We start from the raw sequence: 26,958 nt of genomic DNA on the forward strand, positions 1-26,958 counted from the left end.
AACTCATTCTATGAAGCCACCATCACCCTGATACCAAAACCAGGCAAAGACACTACAAAAAAAGAGAATTATAGCCCAATATCACTGATGAACATAGACGCCAAAATCCTCACCAAAATTTTAGCAAAAAGAATCCACCAACACATAAAAAAGATTATACATCATGACCAAGGGGGGGTTCATCCCAGAGACAAAAGTCTGGTTCAACATACGCAAATCAATCAATATAATAAATCACATCATCAAGAGAAAGGACAAAAACCACATGATCATCTCAATCGATGCAGAAAAAGCACTTGATAAAATTCAACACCCATTTATGATAAAAATTCTCACCAAAGTGGATATAGAGGGAACATATCTCAAAATAATAAAAGCTATATATGACAAACCTACAGCCAGCATAGTACTCAACGGTGAAAATCTCAAAAGTTTCCCAATAAAATCTGGGAGAAGACAAGGATGCCCACTATCACCACTCCTATTCAACATAGTCCTGGAAGTCCTAGCCACAGCAATCAGGCAAGAGAAAGAAATAAAAGGGATCCGAATTGGAAAAGAAGAGGTAAAAGTGTCATTATATGCCGATGACATGTTACCATATATAGAAAACCCTAAAAGGTCCACACAAAAGCTACTAGAGCTGATTGAAGAATTCAGCATGGTAGCAGGTTACAAGTTTAATGTTCAAAAATCAGTTGCATTTCTTTACACTATTGATGAAGCAACATAAAAAGAAAGTAAAGAAACAATCCCCTTTTAAATAGCACCCAAAGTAATAAAATATCTAGGAATAAATCTAACCAAGGAGGTGAAAGTATTATACAGAGAAAACTATAAACCATTGATGAAGGAAATTAGGAAGACTTAAAAAAATGGAAAGATATCCCATGCCCTTGGATTGGAAGAATCAATATTGTTAAGATGGTCACACTGCCCAAGGCAATCTACAGATTTAATGCAATCCCTATCAAATTACCCAGGACAGATTTCACAGAACTAGAGCCAATCATAATAAAATTTATATGGAACTGTCAAAGATCTAGAATTGCCAAAACATTACTGGAGAAAAAGAATGAGTCTGGAGGAATAACTCTCCCAGACTTCAGACAGTACTCTAGAGCTACAGTCATCAAGACAGCTTGGTATTGGTACAAAAACAGACATATAGACCAATGGAACAGAATAGAGAGCCCAGAAATGAACCCACAAACTTTTGGTCAACTCATTGTCGACAAAGGAGGCAAGAATATACAATGGAATAAAGACAGTCTCTTCAGCAAATGGTGTTGGGAAAACTGGACAGCTGCATATAAAACAATGAAGCTAGAACACTCCCTTACACCATATACAAAAATCAACTCAAAATGGATTAAAGACTTAAACATAAGACAAGATACAATAAACCTCCTAGAGGAAAACATAGGCAAAACATTATCTGTCATACATTTCAAAAATTTTCTCCTACGAGAAATAAAAGCAAGAATAAACAAATGGGACCTAATGAAACTTACAAGCTTCTGCACAGCAAAGGAAACCAGAAATAAAACAAGAAGAAAACCTATGGAGTGGGAGAAAATTTTTGCAAATGAAACAGACAAATGCTTGATCTCCAGAATATATAAATAGTTCATATGACTCAATAAGAAAAAAATAAACAACCCAATCCAAAAATGGGCAGAAGATCTAAACAAGCAGTTCTCCAAGGAAGACATACAAATGATCAAAAGGCACATGAAAAAATGCTCAATATCACTAATTATCAGAGAAATGCTAATCAAAACTACAATGAGGTATCACCTCACACCAGTCACACTGGCCATCGTTCAAAAATCCACAAATGACAAATGCTGGAGAGGCTGTGGAGGAAGGGGAACCCTCCTACGCTGCTGGTGGGAATGCAGTTTGGTGCAGCCACTATGGAAAACAGTGTGGAGATTCCTCAAAAGACTAGGAATAGACTTACCATATGACCCAGGAATCCCACTCTTGGGCTTGTATCCAGAGGGAAATCTACTTCAGGATGACACCTGCACCCCAATATTCATAGCAGCACTATTTACAATAGCCAAAACATGGAAACAGCCTAAATGTCCATCAACAGGTGACTGGATAATGAAGTGGTTGTATATTTACACAATGGAATACTACTCAGGCATAAAAACTGACAACATAAAGCCATTTGCAGCAACATTGATGCTCCTGGAAAATGTCCTTCTAAGTGAAGTAAGCCAGAAAGAGAAAGAAAAATACCATAGGAGAGCGCTCATATTTGCAATCTAAAAAACAAAGAAACAAACAAACAAACAAAATCAAAGCGTAAATACAGGACAGTAATAGACTCATAGAAAGAGAATACAGACCTGTGGTTGCCAGGGGGGCAGAGTTTGGGAAGGGATAGACTGGGATTTCACAATTGTAGAATAGATAAACAAGATTATTCTGTATAGCACAGGGAAATATTCACAAAGCATTATGGTAGCTCACAGAGAAAAAAATGTGACAATGAGTGTGTATATGTCCATGTATGGCTGAAAAATTGTGCTGAACACTGGAATTGGACATGTCATTGTAAAATGATTATAAATTAATAAAAAATGTTAAAAAAAAAAAAGAAATGGGGAACAGAGTAGGCTGACCCAGGACTTCTTCTTCCTTGCAACTCTCATTCTAAAGTTGTTCTCCTTTCACCTTTGTTTCTCCATTTAGAATCATAGAAAATGTTTTTAGTTAGAAAAAAAAAATTCACTATCAGCAGAAATTTGCTATATACTGTTCTGGTCCTAGCACTGAAACATTGAATCTCCTTACCTGCTAACTTCAAGTTTGACGGGCTAGAGTCCTTTTGCATTCACTCTCAGAAGCAAGCTCCAAGTCTTCATTAAATCCAATCTACTTGTCCCTTGGAAATTTAATCGTCGTTGGTGAGCTGTACAGTGAATCTGAATACCCTGGAGGGCCCTGAAAGTTCATGCCACTCACAGCGTGCCTGCTCTTTAGGCAAGCTTCTTTGAAAAGATGAGTTGTTGCAATTTTTAAGAGGAGAGAGGGCAGGGCACTTATGCTTGCCAATGTATACAGATTCTTCTTCCTCTTTCAGATTAGTCCTCAAACTGTTTAAAGCACGCCTCAGTTCGGAGTTCAAAGTGGGGGAGCGGAAGGCAGAGGGAGGGAGGAAGAATAGAAACTGGAGACTTGTAGGTTTTTGTGTGTATAAATGAGCTTTTAACACTAGCTCCAGCTGTTCAATCCTCAGGAAATCCCACAGCTGCTCTGAGATGGGAAGCAGGAAGGAGTATACTTCATCTAGTTTACTTCTCTCTGATTTTTATGATTTGAAAGTGGTTAGACTATTTGTAGGCGGAGAAAGATAATCCTACCAGTATATGCTAATCTAACTGCCATTATGTGGAACTTGATCTTAGGCAAGATAAATTTTACATCTCTCTCTCTCTCTCTCTCAATCTCTGATACTTGTGGTTCTATCCACATTCTAAGAAGCCTTTTCCTTTCTAGTGCCTTATCTCCTGAAAAATAATTTATTAGTTTGAGTTTTGTTTCCCTAAATCCCCACAGCAATAAATTACTTTCTTTGGATTAAAAGCATTTTTTTTCTCCTGTCACACTGAGAATGGTCTAGAATGACTGGGTTTGCTGTCAATGGTCCTCTGTTAGTAATTTAGAAGCCAGGTAAATGCTCTTGAGTTTTGGCTGGGCTCTAGGGTGCTGGAGCTTTGGGATGCTCTGTCTGACTTCTGGAGACTAAGGACATGACAGTCTGTTACATGCTGGTTGGAACTTGGGGCAGCACCTTGATGTTATAAACCAAAGGTATAATGATACCCTGATGTGGGTTGGTTACATCAATTATATTGAGCTATATTAAGATGGTTCATATGGGGATGGACATAAATATGTTCATACTAACACTTTTTAAACATAAACCTGTAACTGATAACCAATTTGGTAGCCTCAGTAAAACATGAGTCCAGCAACAGCCCTCTGGCCCACTACCTGCTGCAGGAACAAGGCCGTTTACTCAAATTTTGCATCTGTAGGTACCAGAATTATCTCACAGCCAATCTGGGGTCAGGGCTCTAAGCCTTCTGAAATCTTCATCATCTTTCATAAAATTCTTGACTGTGGTAGTGGTTGGAGGAAAAAGCCATTCAACCAAGTTAAAGAGAAAGATAACATTTGGATCCCAGATCAGATTACTTAATTCTTCCCTGGGAATTTTTACTAACTTAAGTAATATTATAACTAGAATTTCTTCAACTGAGCTTAAATTCCCCAGAGATCTAGGGGAAAGTTCATAAGGCAGACAGGATGAATTATTACTTCCCTTCCAGTCTAGACTGTTAAAACCATTTTGAGCTATGGTGGAAGGGTAGTGCATACTCAGGTAAGGAAGAAAAGAGAAAGTGGCTAAATCTTTGAGTTTCAAGATGGCATCACAAGCGCTGTGATAAAGAGGGGATGCCCTGTGATGCTTCCATGTCCTCTTCTACTCATTTCTTTCCTTAGATGTTTCTCTGCTTCCTGGATAGGAAAGGCGGTGCTCAACCCATCCCCAATTGTGACTTTGCCTTGTACAGTTGCATCAATTTATGCCATGTTTGTTATAATTGACAGCAGATTCCTTATCTTCTTTCCTCACCCTTCTATCGTTTCTTTTGCTTTCTGTCTTTATGTATGTATGTCTTTTACATACTTTCCCTCACATTTTCTGTCATTTCAGGAAATGGTGAAGTGTCAGAGTGATATCTCTTTGCTGCCCTTGCTCTACTCTTTCTATTTTCCCCAGAATTTTTCAATTATTACTTTATTACTGGGATGGAGAGGACCAAGAAGGGGATGGTGAGGGAGAGGGTGAATAACCTGTAGTTGGATGGGGACTCCATCTTAATAAGTAAGACTTGGGTTGAAGGTTAAAGGATTTTCAGTCATCCAACATTCACATATTAACTATGAGCCAAAGGATTCGTAGCTTATGTGGACTTACAGAGCTGAAAAGTCTTTGAAAAATCACTTTGTTTTGACTTTTTATTAAGTTGAGTTGCTGAGGATATGACAGGTTTGATTAATCATTGTTTCTCCAGATGTTAACTCATTGCCTTGTTTGGTTGTCAAATAAATCTAGTCCAACTCTTTCGTATTACAGATGAAGTACTGAGGTCATAGAGGAAGAGAGCTTCTCAAGATATATTTGTTTCACCACAAAATTAAGAGGAATAATTTTTTTCCTTCCAGAACCAAAATTGTTCCACAGTCAATACTAGTAGGCACATTGAAAAGGTAGATAAAGAGTGTTACTATACTCATAGTTTAGTTCTATACACACATATACATTCACTGACAGTTTAGCTGTGGAAATATTGTCACCACTTTCCCTCTTCTTGCCCTGGGGCCTACCCATGGGTATAAAGCAATCCTGGATTGTCATTTCTGGTGAGGCCAGGGCACACTAAGTGAAAATTCTGGATGAGCTTGAATTAATCCTGTAGAACAGAATACCTAGGAGAGATGGTACAGATCATTTAAGCTAGCATCTCTACATTATTCTGTGCTGTCCAATGCAGTAATCACTAGCCGTGTGTGGTTATTTAAACTTAAATGTAGCTAAATGGAACCAGGTCAAATTAAATTAAAATAAAAATTCTGTCCTTCAATCACAGTAGCCACATTTCAGATGCTTAATAGCCACATGTTGGACAGTGGCTACAGCATTGAATGGCACAGATTTAGCATAGATTTTACAATTATTACCTAGCTCAGGGTAGAGAGTGTCATTAGTACAAGGTCATATAATTATTTGCCAAATTTGGGAAAAGAAACCAAGTTTCCAGATTCCCAATGGAGAGTAAGCAGATTTATTTTCACTCCCTTTGTATTTATTCCTATCTCAGTATGGGTCTATAGGCATGATTGAGGCACATTGACTGTGTGTAACTTTATGGGTGGGCTTTGAGGTTTCAGGAGGAGGGCAAATGGTTAGCATGGATGAGGGAGCTCATTTGCATGGATTTGTACAGTTCTTGCCTCTCTCCCTGACAGGATCAAAAGAAATAACATAAGCAAAGATGCTGTGAAAAAGGGGAAAATGTTATACAAATAGAAGCTATAGTAATGATGATAAACTCCAGCTTTATTTCCTCCTACTTAGTGTGTGCCCCTGAGTCCAGCTGTAAGCTCCTCAAAGCTCTTACTACTCCAAACTTGCTAGCATAGCCTGAAATACCTTTAAGTGTAGTTCATGGTGAGTGTCCTCTTTCAGATGCCATTAAATTCAGGTCCACTAAGAAGTGACTCAAGAACTGACTCTCATAGGAGTGGTCATACACAATGAATTGGGAATCTTAGTGTTCTTATTAGAAAAAAATGATGATAGTAATATCAGCTCTGCTTATTTCACAGCATTTGAAAATCAAATAAAATGAGAGCCATAAAAGGGCTTAAAACTATAAGGTAATATGCAGATAAAATTATTTCATCATTTGTTTCTCCATCCTATTCTCCTACACAGTGTTATTTCTCACTCAAAATATTGCATGAGTTCTTATAAATACAATTTTTTTGATAGAGAATTGTGGGTAACTTTGAGACGATTTGGAACACTGTAGGTTATGATCCCAGGGCAGGGAATTGCTGGCATTGAGGATCTAGTTGCAAAGGCCTATTTTTATGTCTGGAGTTCATTTTGCTACAATGACAGCATTTGCCATGCATATTTGTACGTGGCTGCTGTGGTATCAGCTAATGAAGTGCTATTTGTAAAACTGCCACAGCCATTGAAGCTGTCTGTGGGAAAACATTCATTTGACTTGAAAATGGAGTCCTAAAACCTGGGTTTATTAGGGCTCCATCACTTCTGATGTGATCTAGGAGACAGCAAGTCACTTGAATTTTCTGAGCCTCTGTTCTCCCCATTTGTAATTAATAATGGTAAAGGGTTAATAATCCCCACTGTCGCTTAACTGGGAATCAGAGTGAGCTAACACATATGAAAGTGCTTGTGAACTTTAAATAGCTGTACAAACAACCTCATAGCTATTTCCTAGTATTGGGGGAAATCCCCAAGGGACATACTCAGAAGCTGTTTGGCATATTTTCTTTATCTCAGCAGGGACCAAACAGCTCGCTAGCCAAGAAGGGAAATTGTCTTAAACATTTAATTTTGGGGCCTAGCCTTTAACTTGCTTTACCTCTCTTACCAAGACACCTTCACTTTGAAAAAAAACAAGCAAAACTAGATTTGGGCAAAGATTTTGAAGCAAATAAAGCATGTTTTTAATTACTTCCCTTTTTTTCCCTTGCAGTACCCACTCCCTAGAGAGAGTAGAGCATAGTGGAAGAAACTACATTCTGAGAGATTATATACACTAGTGGTTAATAGTGTAAACCCTGGAGGTGGACAGATCTGGGGTGAATCTTTGTTCCACCATTTACTAGTTGTGATCCTGGATAAGTTATCTAAACTCCTGGATGCTTAGATTCCTGTCTGTAAAATGGGGTCAATAATTACACTACCTTATGGAGTTGTTATGAGGCTTAAGGCAATAGTGCCTGACACAAATTATGCTTCCAATAAATATAGCTTTATTTTTATTCACATTATTGTTTTGTTCACTCAGAGTTATTTATAAAGTTACCAGCCAGGCATTTGATGCTGTCCCAAAGGATGACTTCTAGTTTGGAGCATTAAGAACTTTCCATCTTAGCTTTGCTGGTTTGGTGGTTTGTATAAGTGAGCCCTCAGACAATATTGGGCACACATTCAAATATAGAATAGAGTCTTGATTTTTAAAGAAATGATATTTCTACAGGCTTCCCAATTTACATTTTCAGGTGATTTTTCTTTTACTTTTGCTTACTGATTATCGGAAGTGCTTTACTTAGTAATGATTTGTCTCCTAATAAATATGTTAATTTCTGTTGTGCCCAGAGGTCGCTCACCACTGAATAGTTGGTGCCTAGATTAGCTGGTCAAGGCTCTGACCTTGGCTAAAAAAACTAACAAAATTAAAGATCATTTCCTATTCTTCAGAGAACACAAATAGTGGTATGTGTTTCACAGGGCTAAGCTGGGCCCCTTAAAATAGAATAGTTATGGTTATGGAATTAAGGGCTTAGTTTGTTTAATTTCATTATTTTTAATTTGGAACACACTTTTATAGATCAACCTTAAATTCACTTTGTCAGTTTGTAGATTGCCTTTGGTTCTATGAAGTTGTACCTAACAGTTTATTTCTCATTCATAGAGAAACATTGTGGGCAAATTTGTGGAAAGGAGACAAATATGTCATTACTGGTTGGTTGAACATTTTCTTTACAGAAGGAAAATACACTTAATAGGAAAAGGAGTAAAGGTTTGTCTGCTGATCAGGCACTCAAACTGATCACTTTTGTCACACCTCTTAACATAGAGCCTGAGTTATTGTTTTTCAATTTCTCACTGTTGATCAGATGAGGTCTGTGAAAGTACTTTGAAAATGGTAATGCACTATAAAATCCTGAAATTATTATTTATTAGCTTAGTGTTGGTTGTGAAATGTTCTTGTTAGATAATGTTGAACTTTCTCTTTTGCACAGAGATATTATTGATGTCTTCTTTCCTGTACAGAACAAATAATTCTAGTGTCCACCTGATTTCTAAATGAAACACATTCGTGAATCTGATGACTATTCAATCCTCAGTCTGTCTTGAGTCCAATATAATTTAAACAAATGAACAAACAAACAAGCAGTTATCAGGAGCAGTCAAAAAGGTAGCTGTAAGGGTCTGTCTGTTTGGTTCCTGAGATAAAGAGGCCTCTTCCTTTTACTCATTTTGGGTTTATAACTGTCAGTCCTTCTCTTCCTTCCTGTTTTAAGCAGGAAGTGCTGATAGCATTATATATAAATAAGCACTCCACATTGCATAACTGTTGCCTCCTCTCAGACTTTTAAGAGTGTGTCAGATAGTCTTCTTGTACTTAATAGGTACTTAGGTGAGCCAGTCAGAATGTTTTCAACAAAGAAGAAAAGGGGCTAGACATCTCCCTTACACGCTGTATATGGTTTCTTGGGGGCACAATTTATCTGCCAAACATGTGAAATTAACTTTATTTATTTACTTATATATATATATATATATATTTATTGAAGTATAGTCAGTATACAATGTTGTGTTAATTTCTGGTTACAGCATAATGCTTCAGTCATACATGAACATACATATATTCATTTTCATATTCTTTCTCACCATAAGTTACTAGAAGATATTGAATGTAGTTTGCTGTGCTATAAAGTATGAAATTGTTGTTTATTTATTTTATATATATTAGTTAGTGTCTGCAAATCTCGAACTCCCAATTTATCCCTTCCCACCTTCCTCCCACTCTGGTAACCATAAGTTTGTTTCCTATGTCTGTGAGTATGTTTTTGTTTTGTAAATAAGTTCATTTTTTTTTGATTCCACATTTTCTTTCTGGCTTACTTCACTTAGTAAGACAATCTCCAGGACCATCCACATTGCTGCAAATGACATTATTTAATTCTTTTTTTATGGCTGAATAGTATTCCATTGTATAAATATACCATCTCTTCTTTATCCAGTCATCTGTTGATGGACACTTAGGCTGTTTCCATGTCTTGGCTATTGTAAATAATGCTGCTATGAACATTTGGGTGCAGGTGTCACTTTGAATCATGATTCCTTCTGGATAGTATGCCCAGGAGTGGGATTCCTGGGTCATATGGTAAGTCTCTTCCTTGTCTTTTGAGGAATCTCCATACTGTTTTCCACAGTGGCTTTCCTTGCTTCCCTCTCCCACTCTTAATGATTTAGATGTCTTACTTTACAATTTTGTGTTTATTGTTTTTGTAATTCATGGCAGTTATCTCCTTCCCAGTTATGAGTTTCTCATTTTTGTAGCATCCTGCTTTTTTTCTATTTAGAGTAGACCTGTGAATATTTCTTTTAGCACGGGTTTAGTGTTGCTAAACTCTTTTAGTTTTTGCTTGCCTGTGAAATTCTTTATCTCTCCTTCTATTCTAAAGGATAGCCTTGCTGGATAGAGTATCCTAGGCTGCATCGTTTTTTCATTCAGGACTTTGAATATATCTTCCCGCTCCCTTCTGGCCTATAGTGTTTGTGTAGAGAATACAGGTGAGAGCCTTATGGGGGTTCCCTTGTAATGCACTCTTTGTTTTTCTCTTGCTGCCCTTAGGATCATTTCTTTTCTTTTTAACATTTTTTATTGATTTATAATCATTTTACAATGTTGTGTCAAATTCCAGTGTTCAGCACAATTTTTCAGTCATTCATGGACATATACACAGTCATTGTCACATTTTTTTCTCTGTGAGTTATCATAATATTTTGTGTATATTTCCCTGTGCTATACAGTGTAATCTTGTTTATCTAGTCTACAATTTTGAAATCCCAGTCTATCCCTTCCCACCCTCCACCCCCCTGGCAACAACAAGTCTGTATTCTCTGTCTGTGAGTCTATTTCTGTCCTGTATTTACACTTTGTTTTTGTTTGTTTGTTTGTTTGTTTGTTTTTGTTTTTGTTTTTTAGATTCCACATATGAGCGATCTCATATGGTATTTTTCTTTCTCTTTCTGGCTTACTTCACTTAGAATGATTTCTTTATCCTTGGCTCTGGCCTTATTATGATATGTCTTGGTGTGGGTCTGTTTGGGTTCTTCATGTTTGGGACCCTCTGAGCCTCCTGTACTTGGATATATGATTCCTTCTTTAGGTTTGGGGAGTTTTCAGTCATTATTTCTTCCAATACCTTTTCAATCCCCTTTGATCTTTCTTCCCTTCTGGAACCCCTATTATTGGCATGCTTTATATTATCTCATAGGTCCCTTATATTGTTTTCATTGTTTTTATTTGTTTTTCTCTCAGCTGTTCTGATTGGGTGCTCTCTGTTGTCCTGTCTTCAAGGTCACTTATTTATTCCTCTCCATTATCTAGCCTGCTTTGTACAGCCTTTAGGTCAGCTCTCATCTCAGCAAATGAGTTTACTAATTCTACTTTGTTCTTCTTTATAGCCTCTATTTAATTTTTGACATAATTTTATATCTCTAAACACTATTTCTTTTAGTTCCTTCAGTATTTTGATCACTCCTTTTTTGAAATCTTGATCTAGTAGACCATCAATATCTACTTCCTTGATCGTGCTTTCAGGGGATTTCTCTTGATCTTTTAATTGTGAGTGGTTCCTCTGCTTCTTCGTATTGCTCATATCTCTCTGGCACTGTGGCTTAAGGAGTATCAGCTATCTAGTTCTCCTGGAGATGGTGTGCTCTTAATGATTTTATTAAGAGCTCTTTGTGACTTCATCCTGTTTCGTGAACTCAGCTTGCTGTTTCCAGAGGCCCTCTGTTGGCACCCTCGTCTGTGCTGCTCCCAGTAGTTGTCAGCTAGCAGATTGCGCCCCCTCCCAACACTGGGTCAGGTGCTGAGCTCTTACCTGGTGGGTGGGCGGGTCACTCCCACTTCCAGTGCCGCAGTCAGATGCTGCACTCAGGTGAGGCAGGTGGGCGGATTGTGCCCCCTTCCAGCACGCTGGTCAGGTACTGCATTCCTTCCAGGAAGGCGGGTGACCGCCCGCCCTCTCCCAGCACAGGTCACTCCACTGCTCTGTGCAGCTGCCCACTCTGCCTTGGGTCAGCACTCTGAAGGCAGGAACGGCCCCGTCACTGCTCCGTGCCAAATCTCAGCTCCCTGTTTTTCTTGGTGGTGTGAGTTCTCTGAGGTGCCAGGGCAGAAAGATCCTATCTGCCTTGGGCTGTAAACAAATTTCTGTCCTGCCTAGGAGATTGCAGAGTCCTCGAGTGTGGATTCAGGTCTCAGCCCTACCCTTGCCCAGGCGTTGTGCACAGGAGGCTATGGTGGCTGTGACTGCACCCACCTCTCTTCTTGTGAGAAGCGCCAGTAATGGCTCCATGGGTCTGAGGAGACAAAGGCTATGGCGCCCCCCCCAGGGCACACCAGCCGTGTTGCTTTGCTTTTTTCACAATTTATGGGTGACTGAGGTTGTTCTGCCCGTATCCCCTCCCAGTCACAGCATGCAGCCCCCTGTAGTCTCCCGGGGCTGCCTCAGTGCAGCTGCCCCAGTCCTCTGCCTGGCTCAGGTGGCCGGTCCTGGCCCTAGTTTCTGTGTCGTGTCTCGGGCTGGGTGTTGCGGGTAACCTGTGTGCCTATTTTACTCAGTTCTGTCGGTCATGGTGTGCTCAGGGCAGATCTGAGCCTTGGGGGCTCCCCCTCCATCCTGCTGGCCTCTCAGTTGGAGAGGGGAGACCAAGCGAATGAGCGCTAGTCTTCCTTTGCCGCTCCCTCCCGGTGCGATCGGTCCCGCACTGTTTTGCTTTTTCTTCTTTCTTTTTTCCTTTTCTCCTACCAGATTTTTGGCATCTTTGTCTTTCAAAGAGGGTGATGTTCTGCCGGATTTCAACATGTGCTCTGGTTGGCTGAGTGGGTCCGTAGGTGTGAGTTTTGGTGTATTTGTGGGAGAGGGTGAGCTGCAAGCATCCTTCTACTCTTCCATCTTGCTTCTCTCCTCCAGCTTCATTCTTTTTATTCAGTAATGCTTTGGCAATTCTGGATCTTTTGTGATCCCATATAAATTTTAGGAATTTTCTTTCAACTTCTGTGAAAAATGCCCTGGGGAATTTGATAAAGTTCATATTAAATTTGTACACTGCTTTGGGTAATATGACAATCATAACAATATTAATTATTCCAATCCAAGAAAATGGCATATCTTTCCATATCTTTAAGTCATCTTTAATTTCCTTAATCAATATTTTGTCACTCTCTATGTATAAGTTTTCACTTCCTTGGTCAGATTATTTCCTAAGTATTTAATTTTTTTGGATGCGATTTTAAAAGGGATTGTTTCTTTACTTCCCTTTCTGATATTTCATTGTCAGTGTAAATGAGTGCAACTGATTTCTGTATGTTAATCTTGTATCCTGATATCTTGCTGAATTCTTTTATCAGCTCTAGTAGTTTTTGTGTGCAGCCTTTAGGGTTTTCTATATATAGTATCATGACATCCACATATAGTGACCATTTTAACTCTTCTTTTCCATTTTAGATCTCTTTTATTTCTTTTTCTTGACTGATTGCTCTGGTTAGGACTTCCAATACTATGTTGAATAGAAGTGGTGAGAGTGGGCATCCTTGCCTTGTTCCGGATTTTAGTAGGAAGGCTTTTAACTTTTCACCATTGAATATTATGCTGGCTGTTGGTTTGTCATAAATAGCTTTTATTTCATTGACATATATTCCCTCTATACCCACTTAGGTTAGATTTTTTATCATAAATGAGTGTTGAATTTTACCAAGGATTTTCTGCATCTATTGAGATGATCTTGTGATTTCTGTCGTTTCTCTTGTTGAAGTGGTGTATCTCACTGATTGATTTGCATATGTTGAACCATCCTTGTGTTCCTGGGATGAATCCAACTTGATCATGGGGTATAATCTTTTTTTTTTTATGTGTTGCTAGATTCTGTTTGCTAATATTTTGCATCTGTCTTCATCAAGGAAATTGGCCTATAGCTTTCTTTTTTGGTATTGTCTTTGTCTGGCTTTGGTATCATGGTGATGGTGGCTTCATAGAATGAGTTTGGGAGTACTCTTTTCTCTTGAACCTTTTGGAAGAATTTGAGAAGGATCAGTATGAGATGTTCTTTGTATGTTTGATAGGATTCCCTAGTGAAGCCTTCTGGTCCTGGACTTTTGTTTGCAGGGAGGTTTTTTGTTGCTGATTCTACTTCACTTCTAGTGATTGGTCTGTTCAAATGATCAGTTTCTTATTGATTCAGTTTTGGTGGACTGTATGTTTCTAGAAACTTGTCCATGTCTTCTAAGTTGTCCAATTTATTGTCATATAGTTGTTCAGAGTACTCTCTTATGATTTTTTTTGTATTTCTGTGGTGTTGCTTGTAATTTCTCCATTTTCATTTCTTATTTTGTTTGTGTTCTCTCTTTTCTTCTTGGTGAGCCTGGCCAGAGGTTTGTCAATTTTGTTTAGTTTTTTAGTAAATTAGCTCTTGTTTTAATTGAGTTTTTCTATTTTTTAATGTCTATTTTATTTATTTCCTCCCTGATCTTTATTTCCTTCTGCTGACTTTAGGTTTTGGATGTTCTTCTTTTTCTAATTCTTTTAGGTGATAATTTAGGCTGTTTATTTGAGATTGTTCTTGTTTTTTGAGGAAGGCCTGTATCACTATGAAATTCCCTCTTAGAAATGCTTTTGCTCCATCCCATACATTTTGTATTGTGTTTTCATTGTCATTTGTCTCAAGGTATTTTTAAAATTTCTTCTTTGATTTCATCATTGACCTATTGGTTTTTTAGTAGCATGTTGTTTAGTCTCCATATTGTTGTTTTTTTTTTCTCATTTATTTTTCTATGGTTGATTTCTAGTTTCATGCCATTGTGGTCAGAAAAGATGCTTGAAATAATTTATATCCTCTTAAATTTTTTGAGGTTTCTTTTTTGCCAGAGTATGTGGTTTACCCTAGAGAATGTTCCATGAGGACTCAAAAAGAGTGTATATTCTGTTTTTTGGGGATGTAATGTCCTAAAAATATCAACCAAGTCTAACTGTTCTATTGTGTCATTTAGTATCTCTTTTTCCTTATTGATTTTCTGTCTGGAAGACCTGTCCAATGATGTTAGTGAGGTGTTAACTTCTCCTACTATTATTGTATTCCCATCAATTTCTCCCTTTATGTCTGTTAGTATTTGTTTTATATATCTAGGTGCTCCTATATTGGGTGCATATATGTTAATGAGTGTAATATCCTCATCTTGTATTCCTCTTTTGGTCCTTATATAGGGTCCTTCTTTACCTTTCTTTATGGCCTTTGCTATTTTAAAGTCTATTTTGTCCCATATGAGTATTGCTACTCCCACTTTCTTGTCATTTTCATTTGCATGATATATCTTTTTCCATCCACTCATGTTCAATTTACGTGTGTCCTTTTCCCTTCAGTGTGTCTCTTGTAGGGAGCATATTGTAACTTTTTGTTTTATTATCCAATATGCCACTTTGTGTCCTTTGATTGGAGTATTTAGTCCATTGACATTTATAGTAATTATTGATAGATGTGTGTATATTGCCATTTGAATTCTGTTTTCCAATTGATTTTGTATTTCTTCTTTGTTCCTTTCTTTTCCTTTTTGTTTTTCTTTTTGTGATTTGATAATTTTTTTGATATTAGCTTGGTTTCTTTTTGTTTTTTGTGACTCTACTGTATGCTTTTGATTCCTGGTTACCCTGTTTTTCAAGTATGTTAACCCCTTACAGTATCTATTTGCTTTAGACTGGTAGTTATGTTGGCTCAAACATATTCTAAAAAGAATGAAGAAAAAAAGAAAAAAAAGAAGAAGAGGTAGAAAAAAGTCTGTATTTTCTTGCTCCCTTCTCCTACCTTTTATGATTTTGATGTCCTTTTTTCCCCTACATCATCATGTTTATTCTCTTGCAACTCATTGTCATGATCACATTTCCAATTATGGTTTTCTAGTTTCTATAGCTTTCTGCTTCTTTTCTCTTCAGAGTATGCCTTTCAATATTTCTTTTAGGATAGGTTTAGTTTTGCTGAATTCTTTCAGTTTTTGCTTGTCTGTGAAAGTCTTTATCTCTTCTATTCTAAAGGATAGTCTTGGTGGAGGGTATAGCTCAGTGGTAGAGTGCATGCCTAGCATGCATGAAGCCTTGGGTTCAATTCCTAGTACATCCATCAAAGATAAATAAAAATCTAATTACCTTTTCCCCAAAATTAAAAAAAAACTAAATAAAGGATAGTCTTACTGGATAGATTATCCTATGTTGCAGCTTTTTCTCATTCAGGACTTTGAATATGTCTTACCACTCTCTCCTAGCCAGCAGTGTTTATGTAGAGAATTCAACTGAAAACTTTATAGGGGTTCCCTTGTGACTAACTCTTTGTTTTTCTCTTGCTGCTTTTAGAATCCTTTTTTTTTTTTAAATTCTTTAACTTTGGCCATCTTAATTATAATATGTCTTGGTGTAGGACTGTTAGAGTTATTCTTGTTTGGGACCCTCTTTTCTTCCTGTGCTTGGATATCTGTTTCCTTCTTTAGGCTTGGGAAATTTTCAGTCAGGATTTCTTCCAATACCTTTTCAATCCCCTTTTCTCTTTCTTCTTCTGGGACCTCTATTATGCATAGGTTGGCATGCTTTATATTAACTCATAGGTCCCTTATATTGCTTTCATTGGTTTTTACTTGCTTTTCTGTCTGCTGTTCTGATTGGGTGACTTCTGTTATCCTGTCTTCTAAGTCGCTTATTTGTTACTTTGCATTATCTAGTCTGCTTTTGACTGCCTTTAGCTTGGCTCTTGTCTCAGCCATTGAATTTTCTGTTTTTAATTGGCTCTTCTTTATAGTTTCTATTTCCTTTATATAGTATTCTGTCTTTATTCATAGTCCCTCTTTTTTCCTTCAGTGCTTTTATCACCCTCCTTTTGAAGTCATGATCTAGTAGACTGTAAAGTTGTATTTTATTGTTCATTCTTTCAGGGGACTTCTCTTGTTCTTTTAATCGGAAGTGGTTCCTCTACTTCATTTTACTTATATTTATCTGGCTGTATGGATTTAGGCGTATCAGTTATCTACTCTGGTCTTGAAGGACTGTTTTATTTTTTGTTTGTGTGTTTTTATTTAAATTGTGAGCATTCCTGTGTAGACTTGTGTGCATCTAATAGTTTTGTTGTGAGGGGTGTTCTTCATATGGATGGTTGCCATGTCTTTCTTTCATGTGTGTTGGCTGTTATCCCTTTGATTGGTGGTGTGGTTGGTGTTGTGGTGATTAGAGCCTGCCCTGATTGTTGTTGTTGAGTGGGGCCTCCTTTTTTGTTCTCTGGTTATCACAGTCTTGACATGGGTTGAGTTTGCTTCTCTGTTGCTGGAATAGAGGCTTTTAGAGTCATTTTTGAGCTGCAGTGTGTGGTAGGCAGGATTGAGTGCTTCAGCTGGAAGGAAGAGTCTCTGAGTATGCCCATGCAGGAGATGTCCGCTGGGAAGTGCCCACTGTGATATTGTCTGTCACTTGTTATGTGGGCTTGCAGAGTACTCTTTTTTGATGCTGCCTTTGTCCCTTCCTCAGCTGTGGGAATGTCAACCACATGCTCTAGTGTCCCTCAGTTCTGGGATCCTGGAAACACCAGTGCAGATCCATCAATGTCAGGTGCTAGGACCTGCCGTAGCAAGCATGTGGTCACACACCTGAATCTGTGGTGCACCACAGGGTCAGTGCAGACTTTTGCCCTACCTCCACATATGGTACTTCAGCCTGTTGTAAATACCCATAATTGCCCCAGCAGGGTGCCAGAACTTTGTTCACTGCCTGTTTATCCTAGAGTCACAGGTTCACAAAGTCACCAGCAGAGAAAATCCACCCTCTTTGCCTGGGGCTGTAAACAAATCTCAGTTCTGCCTGTGAAGTTGCAAGTCCCCTGGGTATGGATTCTGCTTTCAGACATGCCTCTGTGTAGCAGCAATGGCTATGACTGAGCCCCATCTCTCTTCCCACAAGAACACACCAACAATGGAGACAAGTAGAAACAGCGACTATGGTATGGCTGTATTGTGCTTCTCCCCACCAGGCACCCAAGCAGTGGTGCTTTTTTTATGGGGGCCCCAGGTTGTTCTGTTCTGCACACATCCCCAGCCATACCTCAAACCACCCTCCAGTCCTGTGAGGCTGCCTTTGTGTAGTGGGCCCCAGCTTTCTCCCCAGCCTCATCACCAATCTCCAGCAGTGGGTCCTGGCTTGTCCCTGCTAGCTCACGTGAAAGGCTGGGGGCTGCCAGAACTCTTTGTGCCAGTTTCTCTCAGTTTTATCTGCCAAATGGCTGCCACTGTCTCCTCTGGGCCTCAAAAGTTCTGCTTCTGTCCCCACTAACCTCTCACCTGGAGGGACACATCCCAGTGCAAAGGTGCCTTTCTCCTTTTGCTGCTCCCTTCCCACAGGACTGGTCCCACACCAATTTTCTTATTTCTTTTCTTTTTTTTTTAGTTTCTTACCAGATTTTGTGAGAATCCTTTTGTATTTTTAAGTGAGAAACACTCTTCCAGAGTTCAATAGGTGTTCTGTGTGATTCAGTGGGTTTTTAGACATAATTCTTGGTGTATTTGTGGGAGACAGCAAGCTGTGAGTCTCTACTCCACCATCTTGGCATCTCCCCTTGAAATTAACATTGAATTTGTCAGTCCAACAGGGTCAGACCTGAGGAAAATTGAGGAATAAAGGGGGTCAGCCCTTCTTGAAGATCTCTTTTCTCTTTTTTATCTCTTCTGTGGTCCAGGCATCCAGTTCTTCTTTTCTTATGCTGATTTCCAACTGTTGGAAGGTAAGTAGATCTGAGAAATCACTAACATTTCAGTGTAAAGAAATTTAAACAGTTTTTTTTTCTGAAGTGGTTTTATTTTATTTATATGAAATTATAGAATATCACTAGGCAAAAATAAAAGCAATTTAAAAATGATCCATGATCTCATCATATTGAAATAACCCACTGTTAATATTTTTGTCTATAACTCTTTTGATTTTTTCTTTACTTTTATACCTAGATATATTCATCAAAATGGGATTGCATCATATAGTTTGGCAACCTGTTATTTTCTTTACCAGTATATTATGAATTTCTTTCTATAGCATTAAACATATTCTGTCTCTCTGTTTTGGTTTCTTTTCATTTAAAATTTTTTTATGGTGCTAAGCCACTTGTAGAAAATCTGCTTATGAGCCATTTACAGAGCACGTTCTTGATCTATTGAAAATCAGCCCTCTACAGAAACCCTTCTGAAAAAATGACAAGGAAAAACACACATGAAAAAAGAAATTTAAAAATCCTTTTAAGAATGGTGTATTTTGTTGGCTGAGGAGAAAATGAGGTGAAGCTACCATTTGTGGCATTGACTGAATACCTCTAGGTCAGAATCCCTACCAGGAGCAATGATAGGACAGTGCTCCAGAGCTTGGGTTGGCTTCAGATAGCCTGTCTCCTCACCCCTTATGTCACTCAACATGTCCTGCTGTGCACCAGGAGAGAGTCTGGCACCCAGACCTGTCAAATTGTGGATGGCCTGGAAGAGGGACCTACTCCCTCAACAGTCATGCAGCATATGGTTCAGAACCTGGTGCTAAAATTTTTTTAAGTTAAAATTTTGTGTTGGAATAGTTGTAGATTCACATGCAGTTGTAAGACATAACACAGAGAGATTCTGTGCACTCTTTATCCAATTTCTTGCATTGGTAACTTCTTGCAAAAAGTATAGTACAGTATCACAAGTGGGAGACTGACACTGATACAGTCAGATACATAACATTTCCATCAACAAAGATTCATGTTGTCCTTTTATAGCCACATATTTTTCATTCTTGCTCTCATCCCTCAATCTTAGGCAACCATTAATATTGTTTCTATTTCTATAATATTGTCATTTCAAGGATATTACATAAGTGGACTCATACAGTACTTATGCTTCTGGGATTGGCTTTTTATCACTCAGCATAGTTTTTTGAAACTTCATCCCAAGTTGTGTGGATCAATAGTTTGATCCTTTTTATTGTTGTGTAGTATTCCATGGTAGGGTTATGCCACAATTTGTTTAATTATTCACCTATTTGAGGACATTTTGGTTGCCTCTAGTTTTTGTTCTTATCAACAAAGCTTCTATGAACACTACTGTACAGGTTTCTGTGTGGACATAAATTTCTATTTCTCAGGAAAAATACCTAAGAGTCTGATTGTTTGGTTGTATGGTAGCTGCATGTTTGGTTTAATAAGAAAATGCCAAGTGTTTTCTAGAGTGGCTGCACTATTTTACTTTCCAACAGCAATGTGTGAATGATTGTTTTTCTGGATCCTCACCAGCATTTGGTGTCACTTTAAAAAATTCCTTTCTAAGAGGTTAATGGTGACATTTCATTATTTAAATTTGCTTTTCCCTTATAGCTAATGAATTGAATATAGTATAATGTACTTATTTTCCATCTGTATATCCTCTCAGTGAAGTTTGTGTTCATGCATTTTGTACATTTTCTAATTGGATTTTAAAACATTTTGCTTTTGGAGAGCCACTTATTTATTCTCAACACTTCCTTTGTCAGGTATGTCTTCTGCAAATATTTTCTCTGAATCTGTAACTTGCATTTTCATCCTCTTAACAGGATTTTTTTTTTTGCAAAGTAAAAGGTTTTAAATTTAATGAGGTCAAATGTGTCAGTTTTTCCTTTTATGGATCATTCTTTTGATATGAAAACTCTTGGCTTAGCCTTAGATTCTGAATATAATTCTTCACAATTTTTCTAAAAGTTTTACAGTTTTATATTTTACATTTATATTTGTGATCCATTTTGAGTTAAGTTTTGTATAAAATGTGAGACTTTGGTGATTAATTTTTTAAAATGATTGACATCCATTTGACCGAGCACCATTTGTTGAGGAGGACATCCTCCACTGAATTGCCTTTGTATCTTCATCAAAGAGTAGCTGGAGATATTTTTGTCAGTCTACTTCTAGGTTTTCTACTCTCCTCCATTGATATATATATATGTCTTTCTGCTAATACCATATTGTCTTTATTACTATAGCTCTATATTAATTCTTAACACTGGGTAGAGTAATTCCTCCCCCTCTTTTCTTCTTTTTCAATATTATCTTAGCTATTCCAGGTCCTAGGCCTTTCCATATAAATATTAGAATAGGATTTCTATATCTACAAAAACACTTTTTGGAATTTTGATAAGGATTTCATTAAACCTGTAGATAAACCTAGGGAGAACTGATGTCTTTACTATGTTGAGTCTTCCAGTCCATGAACATAGTTTGTATCTCCATACACTTAGATCTTTTTTGATTCATTTCATCAGTATTTTGTAATTTTTAGAATGTAGAACCTGTATATGTAGTTTTAGATTTATATCCAAGTATATAATTGTGTTTAGAGTAAATGTAAATGGTATTGTATTTTAAATTTTGATTTCCATATGTTCATTGTTAGTATATAAAAATTCAATTGATTTTTGTGTGTTGACCCTATATCCTGTGGCATTGCTGAACTCACTTTTTAGTTCTAGGGTCTTTCCACCCACAGATTCTTTGTGTTCTCTATTGTAAGTAATCATATCATCTGAAAGTAGGCACAGTTTAAGTCCTTCCTTTCTAATCTGTATACCACTTATTCCTTTTTGCTTACTTTATTGCAGTGGGCAGAACTTCCAGTACAATGTTGAATAAGAGTTATGAGAGAGGACATCTTGGAGTTGTCCCTGACCTTGTGGGGGGGGCAGAAGTAAGCATTCATTCTTTCATGATTAAATATGATGTTAGTTAAAGGCTTTTTGTGTATGTTCTTTATCAAGTTGAGGCAATTCTCCTTGATTCTTAACTTTAGAGTTTTTATCATGAATTGATATTAGATTTTGTCAAATGCTTTTTTTCTGCATCTATTGGTATGATCATATAATTTTTTTGCTTTATCCTGTTGATATTGTGGGATGCATGGATTGGCTTTTGAATGTTGAACCGCTTTGCATACCTGGAACAAAACCTAACTTGGTCATGGTGTTTAAATATTCTTATACATTGTTGGTTTAGATTTGCTAATATTTTATTGAGGAGTTTGGTGTCTAAGTTATGAGAGATGTAAATCTGTAGTTTTCTTGTTTGTGTTGTCTTTTTCTGATTTTGGTATCAGGATAATACAGGTCTAATAGAATGAATTGGTAAGTGTTTCCTCATCTATTTTCTGGAAGATATTCTGTAAAATTAGTGTGAATTTTTATTTAAATGTTTGGTAGAATTCTCCAGTGAAAACATCTGGGGCTAGGGTTTGCTTTTTCAGGAGCTTCCTATTTATGAATTCATTTTTGAGGATTATAAGTCTATTTGTATTGTCTATTTCATCTTGGTTGAGTTTGAGTAATTTGTGGGTTTTGAGAAATTGTTTTATTTCATCTATAATGTCAAATTTATGAGAGTAGTTATTTGTAATAGACCTTTCTTATTATAATAGCTGCAGAATCTGTAGTGATGTCCCATTTTATGTCTGATTTTTGTAATAGGGGTTTATTAATTTTATTGGTTTCATTCAAAGAAGCAACTATGGTTTTATCAATTTTTTATTGTTTCTGTATTTAATTTCATTAATTTCCACTTTTTTGGTAGTATTTTCTTCTTTCTGCTTGCTTCAGCTTCATTTTGCTTTTTATACTCTTTGGACTTAGAACTTAGATTACTGCTATGAGACTTCTTTTCTTTGTAATATATGCATTTAGCTATAAGTTTACCTCTCAGCACTGCTTCAGCTGCATCCTCTGTATTTTTATATATATTGTATTTTTATTTTCAATTTAGTTCTATGTGTTTTTAATTTTAATTTCAGACTTCCTCTTTGATCCTCTTTCAATTTTTAAATAAATGCTTTATTAATTTTCAAGGTCTTTGGAAAAATTTCTTGTTGTCTTTCTTTTATTGATTTCTAGTTTGAAATTATTATGGTCAACTAACATACTCTATCATTTCAATCAATTAAATGTAGTGAGGTTTGTTTTATGGCCTGGGAATGTTCCATTAACATTTGAAAAGAATGTGTATTCTGCTGTTGTTAGTTGGAATGTTCTATAAACATCAGTTAGATCTTATTGGTTGATTGTGTTTTTCAGAGCTTGATTTTTGCTGATTTTCTGCTTTGTAGTTTGTAGTTTTAATAATTACTGAGAAAGTGTGTTGAAGTTCCCAACTATAAATGTGGACTTGTCTATTTTTCTTTTCAGTTTTATCAGTTTTTACATTAGGTATATAAGATTCTGTTTTTGCAGTATGTATATTTAGACTGACTATGTTTTCCTGGTGGATTGATGCTTTTCATCAGTATGCAATATTCTTTTGTCTCTAGTAATTTGCTTAGCTCTTAAGTCTACTTTATCTGATATTAAAATAGCCATTTATGCCTTTAAAAAATTAGTGTTTACATGATATATTGCTTTCCATTCATATACTTTCAACCTCCCTATGTGTTTTACATTTAACATTTTAATCTATGTGAAATTTATTTTGTGTAAGATGAGAAGTAAGGATCAAATTTTATTTTATTGCATTTTTTCAAATAGTCATTATTTCAGCATGATTGACTGAATAATTATCTGTTCTGAAGTTATAAATTTATAATACTCTAAATATTATTGGGTTTCTACTTTTTAAAATAATTTCTTGAGATGAAATTCATATACATAAAATAAACCACTTTAAAATGAACAATTCTATGGTATTTAGTACAATCACAATGTTGTGTAACTACCACTTTTATCTCATTTTCAAACATTTCTGTTACTTCAAAGTAAAACCCCTTATCTATTACACAGTTTCTCCCTATTCCCTCAACCCCGAGCTCCTGGTCAGCTCCAATCTTGTTTCTGTTTTTATGAATTTACCTATTCTGAATATTTCATGTAAATGGAATAATACACTATGTGACCTTTGTCTCTAGCTTCTTTCACTTAGCATAATGTTTTGGAAGTTTATCGATGTTGTAGCATCTATTAATATTTCACTTCTTTTAAGTGAGGAATCATTTTAGTTATATGTATATACTACAGTTTGCTTATGCACTTATTCATTGATGGACACGTAGGGTGTTTCTATCTTTTGGCTATTGTGAATAGTGCTACTACATACATCTGTGTACATATATTTGTTCGAGTACCTGTTTTCAATTCTTTTGGTTGTATAATTAGAGGTAGAATTGCTGGGCCATGTGGTAATTCTATATTTACCTTTTTAGCAGAATCACCAAATGTTTTCCACACCAGCAGAATCATTTTGCATTCCTACCGGCAATGTACAAGGGTTCCAAATTCTCCACAACCTCTCCAACATTTGTTATTTTCTATTTTGTTTTATTATAACCATCCCAGTAGCTGTAAACTGGTACCTCATTGTGGTTTTGATTTATATTTCCCTAATGACTAATGAAATTGAGAATCTTTTCATGTGTCTGTTGGCCATTTGTATATCTTCTTTGGAGAAATGTCTATTCAAATTGTTTGCTCATTTTTAAATTGATTTGGTTGGTTTTTGTTAAGTTTTAAGAATTCTTTATATATTATGGCTATTAAACCCTTATCAGATATATGGCTTGCAAATATTTTCTTCCATTGTGTAAGTTGTTTTTTCACTTTCTTGATAAAATCCTTTGATGCACAAAATTTTTAATTTTGATGGTGTCCCCAAGTCTATTTTTTTTCTCTTGTTGCTTATGCCTTTGCAAAAATCTAAGAATGTTTTACCAAATCCAAATTCATGAAGATTTATCACTAAAATTTCTTCCGGAGGTTTTATGATTTTAACTATTATATTCAGGTCCTTGATTCATTTTGATTTAATTTTTGTATATAATGTATGGTAGGGGTTCAAATTCACTCTTTAACATATTATTTTCCAGTTGTCCCAGCACTGACTGTTGATGAAATTATTTTCCCCCCATTGAATGGTCTTGTCACTCATTTGGAAATCAATGGCCACAGATGTATGAGTTTATTTCTGGAGTCTCAGTTGTATTCCATTGGGCTATGTGTTTATCTTTATACCAGGACCACATCATTTAGTTTACACAACATTGTAGTAAGTTTTGAAATCAGGAAGTATGAGTCTTCCAACTTTTTTCTTTTTCAAGATTTTTTTGACTTTTCAAAGTCTGTATCAATTTTATATGAATTTGAAGATTGGACTTTCCATTTCTGTAAAAAGGGTCATTGGAATTTTGATATGTATTGCATTGAATTCGCAGATCACTTTGGGTAGTGGATGTCATTCCATTTATTTATGTCTTCTTTACAGCAAAGTGTAGTTTCAATATATAAGAAGTCTTTTGTCTTCTTGATTAAGTTTATTTATAGGCAGTTATATTTTTGGATGCTATTATAAATGGGATTTTTAAAAATCCCTCTTTTATATTTTTCACTGCTGGTGTATATAAAACAACTGATTTCTGTGTGTTGATCATATACCCTGTTACTTTATTAACTAGTTTATTAGCTCTAGTAGCTTTTTTGTTGATTCCTTGGAGTTTTCTATATATAGGATCATTCTATCTTTAAATAGCTTTACTTCTTTCTTTCTAATTTGGTTACTTTCTTTTTTTTGCCTAATTATTTTGGCAAAAACTCCCAGCACAATGATGAATAGAAATAGTGTAAGCAGGCATTCTTGTTCTTGATTTTAGAGGGGAAAGCTTTTAGTCTTCCATCACTGAGTATGATGCTATGTCTGTCATGCATACAATAGAAAGGTTTTTTCCACTGTTGAAATATCTAAAATTTTATCAATGTTAAGAATAAATAACTTTATTGTTAAATATTCTGAGAGACGCCACAATCTGGTGCATACTAGGTGTACAATAAAAAGGATAAAATTATTAGACCAGCTAAAAATTCAAGAAAATAAGTTATTTCTTTAATAATCATGACTGTAGGCTCAAGAGGGTGATCAGAGCACCAACCTTTCCACATATTATGTATCTACTGAGCTAGCAGCCACATAAAAGGGTTGGAGACAGCCCTGCTATTTTCCTGGAAAAATAAGGAGAGGGAAAGTTTTAGCATGTCACTTATAAGATCGCTCAACTGATAATTGTAGAGAAATTATTTATTCTTAAGAGTCTGAAATCACTTTTGGTTTATTTTACCAATGGAATCCCATTACACTTATCTTTCTGGGATTCTCTCTCTCCCTCTCTCTCTCTCGCTTCTCTGCCAATCTTCTCAATGTTTGGTGTCTACCCTTTTCATGGATTTTTAGGATTACTTCACTGCTTGGTTTGATAGCAGCTGATTTTAACCCTGGAAGGTTTGATTCCTAGAGTAGTATCTTCTCATTAGTCCAGCGGTTCCTTGTCTATTTCAGCCTATGGACTTGTTCTGCTGGGGGAGGTTTTCTCACTGGCTCATATTAAATAATTCACCAATCAGGGAAGAAGACCTCTTCTTGATGTTCTTAATCCCTTCTCTCCCATTTTGGTTGCTATTTCTGTTTTCATCTACATTTTATATCTAGACATCTACCTTTCTCACCAAAATGTATTAAAAGGCCTTGAGGGAAGTTGTATGACAAGCCAAAGAAATCTTTGCATTATTCATTGTAACAGTTGGCACATGTTTTAATTGCTTGCATTTTTGTCTTTATTCCCCCATTAGACTGAATTTCAGGGCAAGAGTTGTGGCTTTATCTTTGTATCCTCACTGCCTTACTCAGAGTTTGGCATAGAGTGGCTTCTCAATGTGTAATTTAAATGAACAATGCTACCAAAACATTCAATATGTAGGGAGTTTACAATATAATCTTATATTTAATCAAAGGTCATTTAACCAATATAATATGTCTGAAAATATGTCTTATAAAAAGGATAAAGCTTGGCTCAATTCTGTTTTATCAACTACCTTAGGTGCAGAAGAAAGTTTCTTTCAGTCATATTATAAAAGTGTCCAAAATTTTATGTCACTTTGAGTTGTTTTCCTGAGAAAAACACTCACAAGTGTTAAAAATTTCAAAACTATTTATGATTACAAAATATATGTACTTAGATAAGTGTGTAAAATTTAAGCTTCTAAATAACTTTTCAATCTTTGAAGACAAAAATGTTTATTGAGAACAGACTGGAGATAAAATAGGACTCTAAGCAGACTTAAATAAAGGCTGGAGACAAAAAGAGCACCAAAGAATAAAATAGATACAATAAGTCATGTAAAGTTATTTGGTGCTATTTTTAATGATTTAAAAAATAATAGCATTGGGTTTTGTTATTATGTAAGAAATATATGTTCATATAGAAAAATTTAAATGTACCACTGAGTAAAAAGGAGAACATAGAAATCACTTGTGGAACTATCACACAAAGATTATTGTGATTAACAACG

General features: G+C 36.2%; 1 protein-coding gene across 2 annotated transcripts in view; it reads right to left on the reverse strand.

The window, feature by feature from the left end:
* Positions 1–3,110, reverse strand: part of CYSLTR1 (cysteinyl leukotriene receptor 1) — a 35,874-nt gene extending 32,764 nt beyond the window's left edge. For both annotated transcript variants that reach the window (XM_010950590.2, XM_074359234.1), the window contains exon 1: positions 2,812–3,110. The gene's annotated coding sequence lies outside the window, so the exon portion shown is untranslated. The remainder of the gene's footprint in view (positions 1–2,811) is intronic.
* Between the last annotated feature and the right edge of the window lie 23,848 nt (positions 3,111–26,958).

The sequence above is a fragment of the Camelus bactrianus genome, chromosome X (genome assembly GCF_048773025.1).
Source record: "Camelus bactrianus isolate YW-2024 breed Bactrian camel chromosome X, ASM4877302v1, whole genome shotgun sequence".
NCBI classification, from domain to species: domain Eukaryota; kingdom Metazoa; phylum Chordata; class Mammalia; order Artiodactyla; family Camelidae; genus Camelus; species Camelus bactrianus.